Source organism: Colobus angolensis, unplaced genomic scaffold (assembly GCF_000951035.1).
Source record: "Colobus angolensis palliatus isolate OR3802 unplaced genomic scaffold, Cang.pa_1.0 Scaffold104, whole genome shotgun sequence".
NCBI lineage: Eukaryota > Metazoa > Chordata > Mammalia > Primates > Cercopithecidae > Colobus > Colobus angolensis.
In genome coordinates, this window is record NW_012111364.1 from 6,815,029 (window position 1) to 6,821,287 (window position 6,259).

The following is a 6,259-nucleotide window of genomic DNA, read 5'->3' on the forward strand; positions in this document are numbered from 1 at the left end:
GCCCGGCTATTTTTTGTATTTTTAGTGGAGACGGGGTTTCACCGTGGTCTCGATCTCCTGACCTTGTGATCCGCCCGCCTCGACTTCCCAAAGTGCTGGGATTACAGGCGTGAGCCACCCCGCCCGGCCAGGGACAGAATCTCTTTAAAAGCTAGAATAGGGAAGCTGGAACACCTGAACTAATGATTCTGTGGACACAGAAAATCTGAATTCAGACTTCATTTTACTTTGTGTTGACTCTAAATCTAATTCTCTAGACATCTTTCTTAGCTTCCCTTCTCTAGTTTCTCCCCTTAGTTATGAGCCTTAAGTTTGGGGAGAATCAAATCCTGCGCCATATCTCGGTTTGAACTAACATTTTTGTTTGATTTAATGTCAGTTGCCATCACGGGGCTGTTATTAGCTACATCTTCCTCATTGCATTTGTAGCTTTTGATAGAGTTGCTGAGGTTTGTAGCCTCTGGCTATACCAAGTTGATCTCTCATTTGTTACATACAATAATTGTGACTAAGTTAAAATGTTCCCCTTCAAGAAAACTTAATCTTTCACTGTTTGCTGTACTGACACAGACCAGCAAATAAAAATAAAATGTATGAAGTCACAAATAGAATGCTTGCAATCCTGTCCTAGTTTTTGTTCACCTTCCTTCTTTATTTATGTTAATAAATGTAGCTCTAAATTCTCCCTCCCAAAAGTCCCAATCACCCTACGGTTTTAGACATTCCCTCTGTAGTGTTTATTCCCAAATGGTTGCCAAGTAAAACTCACTCCTCATCCTTGTATTTCCCAATAATTACAAATATTTATTGAGAGACCTAATAGATACTTAAATTTAAATGCTTGGACCTAAAATTTTACAAATTCCCTTTAAAACTATCGCAGTTTTTCTGAATTTTCTATTATGTAGTCAGAAAGAAGAGAAAAAGAGAAAAAAATGAATAAGAAGAAAGGTGATATGAATAGGAAAACATGCTGAGACTGAATCTTAAGTAACACCAAAATTTTATAGACAATTCAGGAAACAACACATTTGTGAAATAATTTGGTAATTGATAGACTCGTAGGAGAATTACTGAGTGGCATCATGGAAGCCAGAAGCAAAAGTTACTTAATTTTAGGCTATATCTCCACAAATGGTGGTGGGAGAGTTCTTAGAAAAACCCAGTCCAATTTTAAATCAGACAATCCAGGAAGACTTGTATAAAAAGAAGCAAAATATTTTTTGTACCTCAGACTTCTTTCATTCATTGTGGTTCATGAGATGGATTACAATGACAGTCAGAATGCATATTTTCACTTACAATCAGAACCAGTAGTCGAAGGAGTAAAGTACTGGGGATTGCCCAACAAAGGTGCTATCAAATTATCACAGAGCATCACTATATTAGGGCTAATACATAAAAGTGGAACACTTTTAGGCTCTGAAATATTTTAGCCACCTTGTTTCATCATTTGATGCCTCAAGCATTTACTTACTACTGCCATTTTAAAAAGTAAAATTGGTGAGGCATTTACATAGCTTTTTTTTTTCCCTCTGTCCAACTTTCCTCATACTGCCCTATTCTTCCTGAACTGGATGTTCAATTAGGGAACAGCGGGAATTAAAGATCACTTGAGCTTTCAGTATTTGCTAGTACATGTGACATTGGCAAGATTTCTGGGGATGGAGAGTTCCAATAATAAATAATCACAAGATGACTACAAAGAAAAGCTTAAGATTTAAGTGAAACACCGCAAAACAACTAGAAATAACCTTTTTGTGTGTACTGTTCATTTACAGCTTCATCTGTGTAGTGTCAGGGACAAACTAAGGTCCCAGCTGCCTTTATTCATTTAATAAATTGTGATAATTAATAGCTATTATTCATGCATTTCAGCCTTTTCACATTTAATAACAGTTCATTCCAATCAAAAATATAAAAACATGATCAGAGTGGAGTGTGCGTGGGTGTCACAATGCAAATAGTAGATTGGAAACCTGCTTATGTACTGTCATTTGATTTCTTTCCAGCAGAGCATATTTTTCATTACCTCTGGAAAATGAAATGGGAAGCATTTCTGTGTAATTTTAGGAAAGATTTGACTGGCATCATAGTCAATTGGCCTCTTAAAATTTTTCCTCCTGTTCATTTGTTCAGATATAATTAGAGATTCTTTGCAAAATTTCAATGTCAATCCTTATTAATCTCTAATTTCTAATCATAGGCGTAAGGGGTTTAGAAACTGTATTTCACATTTTATGGCTTTGGAGAAAAAAAACTGACATGCTTCTGGTTCGGTAAATTCCTGAATCCATTCCTCCTCATGTTTCCCCCAGGAGATAGTGAGGATAAAATGGACTTTGTGGGAAGTTGAAGCTGAGTTCCGGCTCTTAAAACAATTATGGCTAGATTTATTGGTGGGCGTGATAGTTCTTGGTTTTACAAGTCCAATGAGAAAGAAGATAAATGAGGCTACAGCACCTGCAAGATATAGAGGCAAGATTAGCCAAGAATTAAGAGCCTCTTCTGAGAGTCACAGACATCTCCGAAAAGCCTGGCAAGAGCTAAGTGTGTGAGGGGGCAGCGAAGACTACAGGATAGGAAGGAAAAAAAAAAGTGCTGTTTTTAACTTGCTACCTGATGTGAAATCAAATATTGATAGTAAAGTTATAAAGTTATAACACAAAGGCCAGTCAGAAATTTAGTGTACAAGTCTTAGCACTTACTATTGGGCAATTACATATAATTTAATATCCCTAGAAGTGAAAAAAATTGATAGTGATTCAATAGCACGTTTTTATGCATGTACATTTATTGTGATCAGTGGTTGCACTACTACAGTTTCAATAGTTTTCCATGAACTTTAAGGGACATACCTTCTGTATGAGCATGATCTATATACAAAGTATTTTGTAATCCTAATTTAAAAATCTACTTTTTTGAAGAGCGATTTTTAGTTAACAACAAAACTGAGAGAAAAGTACAGAGAAATCCTATAGACCCATGTCCCTAAATATACATAGTCTCCACATTATCAATATCCCCAGTCACAGTGGCAATTTTATTATAATTGATGTAGTTACATTGACACATTATTATCCAAAGTTTGTAGTTTACATTAGGCTTCACTCTTGCTATTGTCCATTCCATGGGTTTTGACAAATGTAATACTGACATGTATCCACCATAATTTTCATTAACCTAAAAATTCTTTGCACTTTGCCCTTTGACTTCTCCTCTCCCTTAACCCCAAGCAACCATTGATCTTTTCACTGTTTCCATAATTTTGACTTTTCAAGAATGTCAATAGTTACAATCATATAGTATGTAGTCTTTTTAGATTGACTTCTTTCACTTAGTAATATGAATTTAAGTTTCTTCCATGTCTTTTCATGGGTCAGTAGTTCATTTCTTTTTAGTGGTTAAAGATAATTCATTATCTGGGTGTACTACTGTTTATTTCTTCATTTGCCTACTGAAGGAGATCTTAGTTGCTTCCAAGTTTTAACAAACTATGAATAAAGATGGTCTAAACTCTGTGTGTTTTTGCTTGTAAATAAGTTTTACACTTTTTAGGGTAAATGACAAGAAGTAAGATTACTGAACAATATGGTAAGAGTATGTTTAGTTTTGTAACGAACTTCCAAACTGTTTTCAAAAATGGCTCTATTGTTTACATTTCCATCAGCAGCAAGTGAGAATTCTTGTTGTTCCATGCCTTCACCAGAATTTAGTGTTGTCAGTGTTCTGGATTTTAGCCGTTCTACTAGTAGTAGCAAATTGTCCTTTAAATTTGCAATTCTCTGATGGTATATAATGTTGAATATCTTTTCACATGCTTAATTGCCATCTGTATGTCTTCTTTGGTGAGATGTTTGTTCAGGTGTTTTTGCCCTTTTTAAAATCAGGTTGCCTGTTTTCTTATCAAGTTTTAAAAGTTCTTTATATATTTTAGATAATGGTTCTTTATAAGAGATGTCTTTCAACTACTTTCTCCCAGTCTGTGTCTTATCTTTTCATTCTCTTCAACATTGTCTTTTATAGAGAATAAGTGGGTCTTTTATTGTTGTTTATTTGTTTTGGTTTTCTGGAAATGAGTTCTATGAATATTTGCAACAAACTCCTGGGGGATTGTGATGCACAGTCAGGTTTGAGAACCAAGCAGAAGTTTCTAATTTAACTGAGGTCCATCTGATCAACTCTTTCTTTTATGGATCATGCCTTTGGTGTTGTATATAAAAAGTCATTGTCATACCCACCGTAATTGAGATTTTCTCCCATGTTTTCCACTAGGAACTTTATAGAGTTATATTGTACTTTTGGGTCTATGATCTATTTTGAATTAATTTTTGTGAAGCATGTAGGGTTTTGGTCTAGATTCCATGTTTTTTTTGTTTTTGTTTTTGGCATGTAAGTATCCAGTTGTTCCTGCACCATTTGTTGAAAAAACAATCTTTGTTCCACTGTTTTACCTGTGTTCCCTTGTCTCAGATCAGTGGATTTGATCTGAAGTATAGAAATATTGAAATATTTATATGTCTATTGGTCTATTTGTCTACTCTTTTGCCAATACCACACTGTCTTGAATACTGTTGCTTTATAATAATTCTTGATGTTTGATGGTGACAATCCTCAGACTTTGTTGTCTTTCAGTACTGAGTTGGCCACTTGGGGTCTTTTGCCTCTTCATATAAACTTTAGAATCAATTTGTCAACATCCAACAAGTAACTTGCTAAAATTTTGTTTGCAATGGTGTAAAATATTTTTCATTTATGTAGGTCTTGTTTGATATGTTTTATCAGAATTTTGTAGTTTCACTCCTACAGAGTTTATACATATTTTATTGGATATATAGTAAGTATTTTAGTTTTTTCAGTGCTAATGTAAATTATAATGTATTTTTAATTTCAAATTCCATTGGCTTATTGTTAGTATCTAGAAAATCCAATCCTAAAATTTTTGAAATCTAAATTTTATAAGATAAAACATTTATTTAGTCAATTGCTTGTATTATGTATGAAAATGATCATGGTTACATACATATGGTTGCATGACAAATTATGTCTAACATAACACTCAGATAAATTTAAGGTAGTTCTTTCTATGAAAGAACTCTTTCTTTGAAAGTCTTTCTATGAAAAGTCATTGTCGTATGTATTATTACTTATTAAAAATCAAATATTAATTAATATTAAATGGCATCTATAAATATTATGTTAAATATTCCATTCTTATAACATACTTCATTATTAATATCATGAACATTGTTTAAGCTCTGATTTTGTACAGTGTGGAGTTTGAGTCTGAGATTCACTACTTATTATCTGTTTGTTTTCTGATTATCTACTTTATCATCTGGAGTTAAAAATGGATTATTACCTGTGGGTGGTATGTAAAGATTAAATAAATTAAAGTATGTTAAAATCTTACAAATTTGCTTGTAACATAAAAAGAGATCCAGAAAAGCTAGCTGCTTTCCCACCATACTATCATCACTATTACTACCACTACCACTGCTCTAATGTTCCTATTATATAGCCAAGTGTAATTTTAAAAAGCTCTGGAGGTAGAATCAGGAAAACGGAAACTGCCCTAACTAGATGTGTAACTTCAGGTAGGTCAAAGAATTCTAAGCCTCCAGGATAAACTGGGTGACATAAAGTTTTTTTTTTTTTTTTTCAGCCCTACAAGTATATAAATATATAGAGAAATTATTATGATTCAATAATCAGAAAAAAAGATATATTGACATAAGAAGAAAATTATAGTGCAAAGAGTATGTTTGTTACTAAAATTTGAATTTCAATTAGTTATGCAGAGTGCAAAGAGAGATAAATAATGACCTAAGAGGTTAGTTATTAATGTATATAAAAATTATAGAAAATACCTCAGAAACTTCCTTGAGCTATCCTTCAGTAACTATAAATTGTTTTCATTGATTTGTTGTTTTTTATTATTTAGGCCTTTAATTATTTGACCTACCTCTGTATTAGGCTTGTCTAGACAACTTGTTTTTTTTTTTTGCAAAGGAAGCATGGCAATGCGATCAGGTATTGTTTGATTTTGAAGATAACATGGTGATAATTTTCAATTAAAGCACTAAATATCTTAAATCTTCAAAAACAGCAAAAGAGCTCAGTAAGCTATAACATAATGACTTGACAAAACTCTATGCAAACATTTGGAGTTCTAATTACCAACTAGGCAGAACTTCATGTAAGAATAATCATTTCTGAACTGTTATGAGTTCATGTTAAGGGAAAACAAGGAGAATAC